The sequence below is a fragment of the Centrocercus urophasianus genome, unplaced genomic scaffold (assembly GCF_019232065.1).
Source record: "Centrocercus urophasianus isolate 14NV4802_14NV808 unplaced genomic scaffold, USGS_Curo_1.0 seq_14, whole genome shotgun sequence".
Classification (NCBI taxonomy): Eukaryota; Metazoa; Chordata; class Aves; order Galliformes; family Phasianidae; genus Centrocercus; species Centrocercus urophasianus.
In genome coordinates this window covers 14,179,917-14,194,880 of record NW_024884586.1, presented here as the reverse complement: position 1 = coordinate 14,194,880, position 14,964 = coordinate 14,179,917, and the positions used below count along the sequence as shown (strand labels likewise).

General features: G+C 38.7%; 1 protein-coding gene across 4 annotated transcripts in view; it reads left to right on the top strand.

The window, feature by feature from the left end:
• Positions 1 to 3,859: 3,859 nt before the first annotated feature.
• The window catches only part of LRRC4C (leucine rich repeat containing 4C), a 453,808-nt gene continuing 442,703 nt past the window's right edge, over positions 3,860 to 14,964 (top strand). For 3 of the 4 annotated variants that reach the window (XM_042814665.1, XM_042814663.1, XM_042814666.1), the window contains exon 1: positions 3,953 to 4,495. The gene's annotated coding sequence lies outside the window, so the exon portion shown is untranslated. Of the gene's footprint in view, positions 3,917 to 3,952; positions 4,496 to 14,964 lie in introns of those variants that run through there. The other variant, XM_042814664.1, reaches the window with a different exon arrangement.

Here is a 14,964-nt window from a genome sequence, read left to right as displayed (position 1 = left end):
TCCAGGATCACATCGTTACCGGTGATGAGAAGTGGTATCAGCCTTATGGGTTGGAGTCAGAATGGCAGTCCAAGGTGTGGTGACAGGTGAATTCCCTATCAAAAAAGAATTCGAGACATAGTTTTTAGTGGGTGGAGCAATATCCACTGTCTTTTAGGATAGGAAGGGAGTGATCCTTTTGGGTTTTCTAGAAACTGAACAATCCATTGGCTCTGGCTGCTACATTGTGATGCTGTCTGAGCTGTAGGCTTGAAATTCCGGTCAGGCTAGAGAAGATAACTTTTCTCTTGCAGTACGATAACATCAGGCCCATATCAGTTTGAAGACAGTGGAACACATTACTAATCTTGGCTGGATCATCCTACCACACCTGCTGGATTTGGTACCTTCTGACTTCCATCTATTTGGGCCAATATAAATTGGACTGTGTGGGCAGCATTTTCCTAGCAATGATGCCATCAAAGCAGCTTTGAAACAATGGGTGACTTCCACTGGTGCTGGTCATCAGCTGTGAAAATGCACAGAAAAGGGTGGTGACTATGCTGGAAAATAGTGCTTTGTATCTGAGAATTTGCTCTATGAAATAGTGTTATTGTGCTTTTTGTATATGTTGTAGTTTTCTTGGACATGAATAGGAGGCATTACTTGCAGAGCAACCTATGTGTAATGTCTTGTGTGCATCTCAAAAGCTTGTAGAAGCTTGCTTAAGTTGCTGACTGGACTTTGACTGTGTTTTCAGATATAAAGAACACAAAGGATGTGTTAGATATATAATTCCCTGGAGAAGTGAGGTTTAGGATGAGATTGTTACTATTATGCTTACTGCAACTGCAACAGATAGATCCTGACCCATACTTCCTAAAAAATGCTTAGTGCAGTTAGAAAACCATTTACCATTTGTCTTGAATATAAACATTGTACAGTTTTTTGTTTTTTTTTTTTTTTCCAGGAAATGCATTTGCCAGCTTTTCCTCATGACTTTACTTTATCTCACTGAAAATCTTTGCTGTTTTGAATATGCTTAACAACTTCTGGGAGAGTTGTTCATTGGAAAGCAATCCTAATGTTCCTAGCACTGCACAGTTCAGGTTTTTGTTTTAAGCATGGTGTGGGAGTATGAACAAAGATGTTTGTAAAGCTGTGATAGCTCAGAGGCTGAGAAGATGGTTGACAAAACTGCTGCATGTGCTGCCCCATAAGAAGACAAATAGAAAAAAGTAATAATAATGCAGCCAACTCTTGAGAACGCAAAGGATAAGTTTCCTTTAGAATAACGTGAAGTCATTAGCAGGTGGTGTAGTTTTAACACAGATGTGACCACAGATGAAGTAGAACAGAGATTTTTACCTCTACCTTTGGGTTTATGATGAGCAGTATTTGGAGGATATTGTTAACAGTAACTTAATCTTGCATAATACTTTTGTTGTCCCATTTTCTTAAAATATAATCTGCAGCATACAAATTAAATGTAAGTGAATTTTATTCTTTTTGCTATGGTTCAGATCCCAGAGATTGTATATATGTGTTAATTGGTTGAATTATTCCTGTAAGTTTTTTTTTAAGTGCCCCCGGGACTCTCTGACTGCATTTAGAAAAGACTGCCTCCAGTGGACTTTGGTCTGGATATGAGATCTTTCTTATGAAAACTTAATCAACTACTTATAAGTGTTCTAAATGCTGAAGTTAGTATTTTGAGAATAGCCAAATCATTCATGCTGTTTTCTTAGAAAGCAAAAGCTTCATTTGGAAGTGTTCCGGATGGTCTGTTCGCAAAACAAAGTACCAAAGTAGCATTGCAAGTCTGTGGTGTGCCTGTGGCATTTTGAGCACCTCATCAGGTGAAAAAGCTTTGTGACAAGATTGCTTAAACAAGAGCAACTTCAATACGAAGGACAATTAAATCTGTAAGAGCCTCCCAGCATAAAGAAAAAGCTCAGAAAGGATGTGACAGAAGCCTAAGAAGCTGTGAGCAGCATACCCAAGAGAGGTGTTCTTGTTTTTGACTTCGCAACTCCTTATGGCGCAGATAATTAAAGATCGGGGCAGTGTACTGGGGAAATATGCCTCCCTTAATCTTATGTTTATCTGTGACTGTGACTAACACAGTTAAAATTTTAGCTAGATGGGTCTTCAGTCCAAGCTCCTAGGGTTGTTCATCTTCTTATGCAGATAGGCTCAGTTATAACTGTGGGTGAATGAGAATACTGTTTCTTGACTGATGGCACTTAAACAAAAAGGTGTCATGCAGCATTGGGATTAGAAGGAGAAGGACTTGTGAAGGAGAAAAGAAAATGAGTGCAGCAAAAGTGGAAAATAGTTAAAATTTACATTTCCTGTTAGTTCTGTGGACTTTCAAATAAATAAATCATTTTAGATTTAAATTGTACTGCAAGTTAAGCTGGAAGAGTGCACAAAAGCCCAAGTGAATGCATGTGATTAGTGGAACAGAGCTGGTCTTCCATCTTCTGAAACGGTTCCCTACAGTGCCCTATATTCCCCTTTCCAGATACCACGGAGATGCAGCCTTTTTGTGCTGTGTGGTTTTTAAGTTTGCTGGCTGTCAAAACTGCGGGGTCTGCTTACCAGCAGAAGGCTCTTGTTTGGTGTTAATATTAAATATTGTGGTAACAGTGCCATATTAAATTGCAGTCTTCTGTGCTAAAGTAACAGTAATAGTGCCATAGGCAGTATATCCAGGCTCTTTTCCAGTTAGCCTATAGACGGGCTGCCTAAAATTATTCTGGCATTTCCATCCCTGTGCTTGTTCAAGCACTGTTTATGCTAGATCATGCTGTGGTAGCTCTTTTTGTAGAATGAAACACTAAACTTATTTCACGTAGCTCATTCAACAGGGAGCTGCATGAACTGTATTTTGTTGTTCAGACTGATGAACTGTAATTCTAAACAGGTACCAAACTCACACAGTTGTAACTTACTGTGGTTTTTAAAAATACCCAAACTGCTTCTGAAAAATGTTTGCTATCAGATACCTGAGAGAGTGTGAAAGTGTTGCTTGCAGCTAAATAAATAAATAAATAGGATTGCGGATTCCCTTGCTTTCTGAACCTGGTGGGGAAGGTCTGGAATACCTGTGGGAGTGCAAAGGCAACATGACTGCCTTTGGATTTCACAGGAGTGATTTTACAACTCAGACTTCTACCTGCCTCGGCAATTCCCAAGCTAGTGTACCAATGCTGGCTAGCTACTCAGGAATGCTTGGAAACTTTGTTTAGTTACTGGACTGAGAACTCTAAATTCATTTCATGAGTGAGAAGAACAGCTCTTAGTAAAGAATTTCAAGCACCTTCACAAATGCGGTGCTGGATGTCTGTCTCAGCCAACTTCCTAAATTTTTCCTTTCCTGCCAGAAATCCTTTCTTTTCTAAAAATATTTACTTGACTTTGCATATTGCTGCCGAATCTATATAGGGATGTTATAGTGCTGATTTTAATATTCCAGCTGGTACAGGGTATAAGAATGAGTTCTAAAACAGTGCCTAAAACGCTTCCGAACACATTCAGAGCATGGTGTGGCTTCTGTACAAACCCCTGCCTCCCTCCACTAACCACTACTGCCTTCCTAATCTTCTAGGGCATTTAGTACCCTCCTCTTATCCTAAGTAAAACACAATTGCTGGCTCTGATATTCATTAAGTGATAATCCAGATTAATTCAGACTTTGATGTAGAAACAGGTCCTATTTCAGCCACAAAGAAACCCAGATTGCCCCCCAGAAAATGTGTGCATACACATGCACAGGCAGTATGTAGAATGCCTTAAAGAAACTGTAGCTAACCACCTTATTAGTATTCCTCCCTCCTCTGTGTTTCACTTGCAGCAACAGAGGGCTGAGCAAAATGCAGTAGAACAGGGACAGAGACAGAGCTGGCAATCATCTCAGTGCAGGCTGCTGAATGTAGGGGGTGGGGGAGATGCAGCAAAGCAAGATTAATAACCTTGCCATAATCCTGTGCACCCTGGAAGGAGATACCTCTGGTGACTGAGCTGTTCTTGTCTTGATTAATAGGACTGAGCGAATGAGTGGCTGGCAATCCACCTGGTTTGGAGGCGACCCCCTGGTTTTGCTGCTCTCTGAATCCTCTACCCATCTGGGAAGGTAACAGTGAGACGTACCATCTGCAGCACGCACAGCAGCTATTGGAGGCTACTACTGACAGTTTGCACTACAGTTTTTTGGTGAGCAAGAAGCCAGGTATATTGTACAGTAGAATATTTCTGCGCTTGAGCTGCTGCATTTCACAATCTGGTCCTTCGGCAACCCCCCACGCTTCCTCTTCCAATTGCCTCCGAGTTCTGGGCTTACTTTTGGCATAGTCTCTAGATGCATTTTGCTGAGGATGGTAGAGCAGTAAATGGAACCTCTGAACACTGATTATTTTGCTTCTGTGTGACTCGAGAAAAGAGAGAAGAATGAAGTACAGCTAAAGGAATTTACATTTCTTTTGGAGAACTTTGCAGAGGGACAATACAAACGGTAAGTCTGGGGATTTGTCTATCCCTTCTGTCTCCTAGGCTGGTTGTGCTTGTTTGTTTAGGCTTGGAAAAAATATATAAACATGAGTAGCAGGTGGCATGCAGCACGGTATTTGTAAATTTTGTGCTTATGGTTTGTATCCTCTTTTTGCTTTATCTTTTTCTTCCCCCCCCGCCTGCTATTTGCACAGCAAAAATGCTTGCAAAATAATGATCTGTTGCTCTGGAAAGCATTAGTTGAATAGCACTAGAAGGCTCCTCTCATTTTTAAGGTATTAGAATTCCTAGGAAAGATTTCTTACTTGTTTTTTTTTTTTCGGCGGGGGGGGGGGGGGGTTTGGTTATTAAAACAGCAAAAATATTGAGAATCAAGAATAGGCAAGAAATGAAGCTCATGTAGTATCTTCAATAGAAAAATCCATATTTCCATAATTCTTGTCTAGTTTTTTCTGTGCATTTCAGCCAGCCCTGGAATGATGAATATGTAAGTTAAAAAGCTGCTTCTGCTGCTTTTAGTGGAAGCAGAAGGTAGAATGGAAATTGAGGATTTGTGCATCACTTTCTTACATGAAGTTCTGCTATTTACTTCTCATTAACATTTGGAATGCTGCTTTCATGCCCCTGCCCCTCCCACCCCTTAGGAAAAAAAAAAAAAAAAGAATGCCGTGGAATGTATGGAATATATAGTGTGAAACATTAATTCTGGCACAGAGTGCCAGTCATAAGTGAGTTATTGTGGGCTATTACTTCTGGGGATGGAGGTGCTACCTGGCTTTCAGATGACTAAAGTAAGTGTCTCACCTAGCAGGATTCATGGCTCTTCAATATTTCATCAGATCTGTCATTCAGATGACTAAGATGCTACCCAGCTCTTCTCCTTCTTTCCACCTCTTCCCCCCTCCCAAAAACAAACAAACAAAAATCCTAACCTGCTTCTATGGGAACAGCATTACTCTTTTAGTGTCCCCCCCCCCCCGCTTCCGTTTCATTATTTAACAGAAATAGCACTGTATTACAATAGAATCAGAGCTCTTATAGTTGAGTATTTTTTTTTTTTATTGCTGCACTGATAGTACTTAGCATTCCCAAGGAGGTGAGAAAACCATCTGTAAATACATTTCAAAGAAGCTTGGTTCTTCAGAAGCAATTGCTAGGCGCTCACTCCTTCTCAATTATATGAATACAAATGACTAATGTTGAAATATACAGTATGTATATGAAAGACTGCTGCATACCTGATTACTTAAGTATAAAAAAAGGCATAGATTAAAATACACTTGTACTAAATGATTGGATGTTAGAGAGGCTTATACATATTCATGTGTAATGTATGTAAAGAAAAGGGGAATTACGTAATATTTATAAATGTGAGGGTGCATCTGATAGGATGAACCTTCGGTCCATTTGATACAAAAAATGTGTAATGAACCTTCTTCTAATAGATCCTGTGTTGTAAACTAAAAACTTAATGAAAAGGCTCTGCTTCAGAGTAATCAAATCACTTTACATTATTGTATCCTGTCGGTCAGTCCCACTATTTCCCACCAGCTTTGCGTAATAGTTTCAAAGAGAGATTATAGAAGAAAGGAAAACTGGTTATAGGTGTGTTTCCCCTCATTTTCTGGAAGTGATGCTCTGTATTCATGTGTTTTTACTGTATGATTGTGACAAAGAAATCTCTTCCTGAGCAGCATGTGGTTTACAATAGTTTTCCTTTATTGTACTTTCCACAAGCTCCATCACGTGTAGCACAAACGTCTCTTTTTTTTCTTTTATGATGGGGAACAGTCTCTGTAATTATTTTTTTTTTTTTTTTTTTTGGTCCAAGGGTGGGAAAGAGGAAAAATGCTAAGTTATGCTCTTTAGAAAAGAAGTGTGTAATGAGGCCATCAAAGCGAAACATTGACTGGATGGGAGCAGGAGAGAAATGAAGTGAAACAACTTTCATGTTCTATGGAAAAAGAAAATGCATTTGATCCATATTTTGATATGTAGGATAGAATTTATTAGTGTTGCCTATCCTGAACTAAGTGAAACAATAGTCATCTGGAGGCTGGAAAAGAAAGAAAGTAACTGCTTTCTTGACATGATGTCCAGATGTTATAAATCATCTGTTCCTTTGATCATCAAACCTATAGAAGTGAAACTAATTTGGTTTTTTGGGAGGTACAGTGTTTTCTGCCTGATACTGTAGATTATTGCAAATGGCTTTTGTTGTTGTTGTTTTTTTATTTTTATTGTTCATATCAACAGATTCACTGAAGAGGGAAACCTAGTGTTTTTCCTCCTGAGTCTCCTGTCTGTCTTTTCATGCTTTGGTAAATTCTGTGATTCAGAACTCTTCATGGATCTAAATTCTGAATTATGATGTCATGTTAGCTTATTTTTCTGTTTTTCTTCCACTGTACATCTTATAGTGTTAATGTTGTATCACAGAATTAGTTTTGTTTTCTAATACTGTTGCTTATTCTTATAGCAGCAATAGAAGTGGGTTATACTCAGCCCTACCAGGTTTTTGTGTGTGAACAAGCTTCAGCAGCATTTGGACTGTCTTCTTTTTAACAGTACGTAAGAACGAACAAACAAAAAAAACACCACCACCAGAAAAATCCTACAGAAAACTTTGAGAAGTCAAGTGTTTTGTGTGAGTGACCCTTCCATTCTAATTGCATTTCATAATGCCCCAAACACCACCTAATTTGGAAGATGTGTTCTGTGTACAGTTTGGATGCTTTTATGAGCTCTCCCCACTCTGTATCTTGCTAAAAAGTGGAAGTAAGGCCTGCAAAGCTCCTGCAGAAATGTAGGTACAATGAGATGCACGAGCTGAATTACATAAAAGTTACTTTGAGAATAAATAGAAGATAAAGAAATTTCAGTTTTCTTCTTTTAGTTCCAGTTAGTTGAGCAGCTTCCTTTTCTCACTGCTGAAGTCAGCCATCCAGGCACTAAGCTTCTCCAGCACATGCTTCTGTGTTTCCAAGACCCAGGGTACTTTACACATGAATTCCTTCTTCCTTCTGAAACAAGCTGGGCTGACAACTGTTAAGTCAGTCCTGGAGCTGTGCAGCAGCATGCGGCAGGGGGAAGGTGGTATAGAGGTGATCTACCAGTGATTCCAGGACTTGAATCTAAAATGCAATCTTTGTTGGATGGCAGAATATGTTGTTTTCATGGTTGCTGACTCATTGTGTTGGTCTGCAGTATTACTTTCCCCGAATGTGATGATACTGGGCCTGGCTTTCAAATAAAGAACCACAAAAGTGTAGTTTATCAGTAAATACACACTGTTTATGAATGTGTACTGCTCTAATTACAAGTGGTGTAATCAACAGGAAATTCGCCTGAGTAGCATTCTTAAATCTCTTACTTCAAGTGAATTGATAGTATGTTTTACTGCTTTTAGCTATTAAGAGAAAAAAAATGAAGTTATAAATATATCCTTTCAACTGACAAGTTAGTTGCCCACATCCAAGTTTCTTTTTCACACCCCTCTTTTTCCCATTCCTTTTTGCTCAGAATAAAAGAAGCTCAGAAGCCATGTTAAATTTATTCAAATCTTAAGCAGCATGTTAAAAACAATGAAGCTCCTGCTTCTGATACTCCTACTTGAAAGTGTGAAAATGAAATTTGTTTTAGGTTTTTTGAAGTACAGTTACTCAGGTTATTTAGAGAAAATAGAACCACAGACTGGCTGTTAACTGGCTTGGCTACAGATTGCAATAGCTAGGAAGACATGTTTTTGGTAGTGTAAGTTCCTTATGTTTTTATGAAATTAGTGCAAAAGTTAATGAGTGAGGGAGGAGGAGAGAGGGGGAAGAATGAGAAAATGACTTGCTATAACCTTCAGCAGTGGTCAAAAAACAAGGAGGGTTGAGAGACATACACAGCTGTTTGCTTCCTGAGATACCTGTTCTTAGATCAGATTGGCACTTCACAGAGTTGCTGTGGTGTAAGAGCTCTTGCTGACTAACTTGGGGGAGAGGTTACATGTGGCAGAATACTATTGATGCTGAAAGATAGTGGTGGGCAGAGACTTCTGAGAAACTAGAGACTTTCTCAGGACTTATTCTGCGCAGCTAGAAACATAGCAAGGAGTCTAGGTCTTTAATCAGTGTGTATTGAAGATATTTTTTGTATGGACAAAAATTATTTTGTAACGTTTTTTTTTTTTTTCCTTTTTTCAGCTAGCCTTTCTGTTCATGCATTGCAAAGGCTAGTGGTAACAACAATATAAAACAAAAGCATGCCTGTATCAGGATTAATTGCATATTTGCAATTAATTGTAATTGCAAATATGGAGGGTTTCTGTTGCTGTATTTTTCATGTAGCTTTGAGCTTACAACCTGTAGCAGGGAGATTTTCCATTAAGCCCATTAGTCTCCTACCTCTTTCACAATTTAAGATGATGTTTTTGTAGGTTAAATTTATGTCAAGTGCTCATCAAGTCCAACGGTAATTAGGGGCTGTCTGTTTCAGTCCTGTTGCTCATCATATTTACAAGAATAAGAACAGGGTCATATCTTTCTTGTTTTAGCTCCTCTGAAATAGCTGAATTGATATGAGGTAAAGATAAAATTACTTTCACACAACTTCGGTGATTTTCTTTTTTTTTTTTTTTTTTTTTTTTGTGAATGTCTGCTCAATTTAACTCTAAAGGTATGAGGGTTTTATATTCTCAGGATCACTGAACAGTTGAAGTTGATAGGGACTTCTCTATGTCACCTGATCCATCCCTTGTGGGATTCAAGCAAGGCTGGTTAGCTTCTAAGTATCTCCAAGGAAGAGACTCCACAGCTTCTCTGGGCTGCCTGTGGCAGTGCTCCATCACCTGCACAGTAAAAATATTTCCTGATATTCAGAGAGCTTTCTGCATTTCCATTTGTGCCCATTGCTTCCTTTCCTGGAGCTTGGCTCTGTCATGTTTGCGTTCTCTTTAAGTATTCATGCACATTGGTAAGATCCCCCCAATCCTCCTCCTTTCCAGGTAAAAGAGTGCCATTTCTGCCAGCCCTTCCTCATATGAGAGATGTTCTGGTCCATTCATCATCTTGCTGACTCTACACTGGACTCTTCCATATGTCTAAATCTCTCTTGACTGGGGGCAGAGGACCAGAACTGGGCGCCGCACTCCAGGTATGGCATCATCAGCTCTGACTGGAGAGGAAGGATCTCTTGACCTGCTGGTGACACTTTGTCTAGTACAGTTAAGAATACTTATGGCTTTCCTTGCAGCATGGGCACACTGATGACTTATGTTTAGGTTGGTGTCCACCAGGTCTCCTAGATTTTTTTTCTGCAGAGCTGTTTTTTTTGACCTGGATGGCCTCCAGCATGTACTGATGCCCGAGGTTATTCCTTCCCAAGTGCAGGTGTTTTTTACTTCTCTTGTTGCATGTCATGAGATTCTTATCTGCTGACCTCTCAAGCCAGTTAAAGTCTTTGCAGAGCATGGCTTTCTTGTGAATTGGCTACTCCCCATAATTTAGCATCATCTGTGAATTTACTGAAGGTGCCCTCAACCCCATCATTCAGGTTTTTAATGAAGAGGTTAAAAAGGACTGAACCTCGTACTGAGCCCTGGAGTACTCTGCTCTTTACTGGCTTTCACTTAGACTTGCTACCACTGACCACTACCCTCTGGGTCTAGCTGTTCAGCCAGTTTTCGACACACTTTGCTGTTTTCATCCAGCCTATACTTCAACAGCTTATCTTTGTGAATTCTGTAGAGGACTTCAGGCCTTCCTGAAGTCCAGTAAAACAATATCCACTGCTCTTCTTCTGTCAGACTGCACATTTCATTGTAGAAGCTTATCAGGCTGGTCAAGCATGATTTCACCTTGATGAATTTGTGCTGACTACTTCTGATGATTTTCTCCTTCACGTGCCAGAAATGGTTTCCAGAGAGAGCTTTTCATCACCTTCCCAGGGATCAAAGTGAGGCTGACTGGCTTGTAGTTCCCTGTTCATCCTCTTCCCCTGGGATATGGGAGTGGCATTTAGTTTCTTCCAGTCTTTGAGTGCTTCTCTTGGGAGATGGGATCAAGCAGAGATTACAGGGCATGGCCTCACAATGAAATCTTGCTCATCTGTGTGCATCCCATCAGTGTATATGGATTTATGAACATCCAATGTCCTGGAGTACCTTTGCTGGAAGAGGATCAGGTCAGGGAATATCTTCCTAGCTTCAGCCTTTCCCTTTGGCATCTGAGACCAATGAACCCCTAAAGGCTAGCGTTACTGATAAAAACTGAACAAGGCATGCAGTACCTTGGCCGTTTTTGCTATCCTCTGTAACTGAGTCTCTCACTTCCTTCAGCAGAGGCTCCACCTTTTCTCTAGTCTTCTTTCTATCACTGATGTACTCGTAGAAGCCATTGTTGCTCTTGACATCCCTGAATCAGTTAAATTGGGACTTTAACATGGAGCTATTTGTACAGTTGTAAGGGAAAATCTTATCAATGCAATATGGAGCTATCAAGCAGTAGCAATATTTCAGTATATATATTTTTTTTGTCTACAAATATATTCTTTGCTGTCTTTTCTCCTGTTCCAGATAGATATTACTGAATGAGAAAAGCAACACTTTTACTCTACATATAAATATGTATATATGTGTGTGTGTATATATATATATGTGTATGTATTTATATATATATAGTGGATTATCAGTATGTTAAACCAATATGACTGGTTTAATCTCTTTGGAATTATTAGATAAAGCTAGGGATGATTATGATTTTCCTATGGAAAATGATTTTCTCTTCCCTAAATTTTTGCACTGCCAATGTATTGTTGGAAATCTTAAGCAGTTTATAGTTAAGGGGACGAAGAGCAGATGAGTGTTCTGATGTGAGACCCTTGCACAGGATCTCTCACATTAAAACTGCATTTCTTTCAACCTATTTTTTTTATAAGGCTTTATCTGGAGCTACTCATACAGTATCTGTACATTTCATGTAAATCAATAAATTCTGAGTTATTCCTGGGGAAAAAAGTAAGGCTAAACATTCTGTCTACGATTTACTTTCTTAATGAAATCTGAAAGAATAGTTTCTGGAAAGCAGAAGATTTAACAGTAAAAATGGGAGAGAAGAGAGTGGAATGCTTGAACTCAAAGTAGAAAGTTAAAATAAGACAGATTACCCTGAAGGCATAAGTAGCATTATAGTATTGTATGGATGTAAGTGGGGATTGTGTTGTACAGGCTGCCTTTGGAAGAAAATTTTGCTTTTGCATGTTGCAAAAGAGTATCTTTGCAGCTGATGTTGGTAGAAATGGATTGTGAAATAATCATGACTGAGTTTTGCTCTTATAAAGCCCCTCACGTATATGCTTCAGGAATACAAGTTGGGCCCCAAGTCTGTGTTTCTGCTTTGAACAAGGATAGTAACAGGAGTAATATTTCTGAACCTTTGTAAGGGATTTATGTATGTTTCTTGAAAGTCTTGAAGAGTTGAGCCTTGGACTTGAATAGGAAATGGAAATTCTCTAAGCAAAGGAGTGTACAATGGGTAAGAATTTACCTTCATGAAAATAGTGCCGTACTGTGGACTCTGCAGTTATTGTATTGTGGCAGGAGTATAAACATTAAAGTTATGTGTTTATCTGCTAAATTGCAATAACTTCTGTGTGTAGAAATGCAATCTAGGTTTGAAAACGGATGAGTAATACATGGCTTAGACCAAGCATGGGAGAAAGGAATGTGAACTACAAGATACATGCAGGGCCAAGGAAACAAGAAGTTTCACACAGCCGGAAGTCATGTGGGCATGTGCAAAATCAGAGTTTAAATGGGATTGTTGGGACAACTATGAGAGTGAGCAATTGGTTTACGGTAGTTAAGATTTGGATTAGCTGAGCTCAGGAAGAGTTTGAGGCAGAAAGGAGACATGCAGAAGAGGTAGTTTAATATGCAAGTATGCAAAAGCTGAAGTATCCAGAGATAGTGCTTAAATGAATGATGGATGCATTGAAGTTTTGTATTGTAAAGGAAATGAAAAGTGGTCTAACCTAATAGCTTGGTACTTTAATTTCAAAAAAAATCAACAATTACAATTTTCACATGAGCTAGTGCTTAGAGTGCTTGACTACCTGGTAATTTTGAAGTAATCACCCACACATTCCGTTGGAATACTTTAAAACTTTGTAAGCTTTGAAGATTTCAGTAACTAAAAAATTCATGAATGGCTCTGTATTACCAGCTCTAGAATATGCAAGTAATTTGAATGAGCTGGATTAATGTAAATTTGTTGTCAGACAGTAAATACAGTTTGCTTTCTTTCTCCACCCAGTTTTCTATCAAATCTGAGGCATTTTGTTTTTTTTTTCCTTTGAAATGCCAGGGGGTATTTCTAGTGAAATAATCTGCATGTAGCAGTGCTGCTCACAAGCACCTCGTATTTTTGTGCGACCTGCACCAGAATATTTTTTCACTGGAGAGCAAAGTGGCCTCGGCAGCAGAGATCGCCTTAGTCCTTCCTGGCACTGAAATACCAAGCAACTACCATTCGATTTAGTTGGATAGTGAGAGATAACATAGCCTGACTTGTTAGCTTTCCTTTTCTTCCTTTGTCATTGATATTCAGGCCTTGATGTAGTAACCTGATGCCCTCCTTTTAGAAGTCACAACCCTTCAAACCGCAAAAGATTCCTTCAAACGGGGATTCCCTTGGCAATCAGCTTTATAATTTAAGCAGCTTTATTGCAATACTGGAAACATTGACAGTTGAGAGAGGTAACTAGGAGCCTTCTTAAATTATAAATACTTGGCTTAGGAATGTGTGCTTAAGGGTCTTAAGCTGCCTAAAAGAGTCTCTTAATCTGCTTTAATTCTAACATTTTATCTTTTTCTGAAGTAGATGGAGATGCAAGGTCTTTTTATTCATTTAGATGAATAGAGAAGCTGCATGCCTGCCTCCAGATCTATCAGACTCAATTGTACACTATGTGGTTTGGGGATACTAATTTTTAATACATGAACTATTAAAAGTCAGGGATTACTGCTTTATATTTGTTGTCTTATATATACTCATCTTTGCGTGTCTACCTGAATCTGAATTCTTTTTTTTCTTTTGAAGGAGAATATTTGCCACTGGGCAAGTGGTGCTAACTATCCTGTTTTCCTGCATTGGCAATGTTAGATAAGAAGTGTAGTAACAAAGTGTAGAATTTCCTGGCTCCCTTGAATTCCTTTTTGTGAAGATCTGGGTGAAACTTTCCAAGTGCAATAGATTTAAGTCTGTCTTTGAACCCATAACCTACAAGTCTCCTAGACATTCTTACAGTATGTGAAAAGAGGGGAAAAGTAAAGGAATTATCCAGTAAAATTATATTTATGTAATTTCCCATTGAAGTTTTGCTGTGAATCATATGAATTTCAATTGCTATTCTCTCTGGAATAAAATGGGAGCTTTTGGGTCTTGTATCTGGCAGTGAAGAAGCCAAGCTTAATTCATCATCTCTTATCTGGCTGGAACATAGACCTATCTCCTTGTCTGTGGCTAAAGATGAGCCAGTTTGAAGTCCTTCTGGTGTTGTCAGAAGGAAATATTCTTCATTTCTCCCATTACCATTTTTCTTTGTGCTTTAAAATATGGGGCGGAAAACTTTGGGAGCAAAATATTATGGTTGAAGCCAGAAGTAGAAATGGGTAAGGCTACTACTTTGGTATTTGTAACTGTTTCATTTCATAGTGGGAATGAGTTGTATGTTATACTGATGAGGAAAAAACACACTTTGGAAAGTCATGATTTTTCTGAATCTATCAACATTTGAGGAAATAACGTACATTGTAAGTGTGTAAGTAATAATTTCCTAAAGGTATTTTGTCTAGATGAAATGTCTACTGTGTAACAAGAGTGAATGTTCTCCCTATCAGAAACTATTCCTGAGCTTATAATACTTGAATTATTTTACTTCTGAATGTTACTGATAGTTGCCTTCTTTTTTTCTCTAGTTAAATGTAATTGCTGTACTAGGAGGTCACTTTCATGTTCTTGTCCAGATCCTCAGGCAATGTAAATGAGTAGGTAGTTCCAATAAGGATGTCATTTTGAGAACAAGCATTTGGCCTGCTGTTGTTGAACTACAATGTACTGTCTAAATAATGCTTTTTAAATGTGGATGCAGTTTTGCAATCACTTAAGACTTAAGCATGTTTAATTATTTAAGCCTGGTGGTAAGTACCAGGAAGCATTGAAGAAAAGGTCAGTGAAGAAAGGAGAGTGCATCTTCCACAAAAGCCCCTGGTGTTGCCTTTGGTTTTAGTGGGATTACACGAGTGCTAGAAAACATCAAGAATTTAAGATCACACAGGGCTTCACACAGTTAGTAATGGGACTGAAAGTTGCCCTCTGTTAGTGTAATATTTTGTTGAATTTTTAATATTACAAAGGAACATTTTATTTGCTTCAGTTTCTAAATGATAAATAAGCTCCTAGTTTTTAAGAAATGTATCTTGTTATAAGT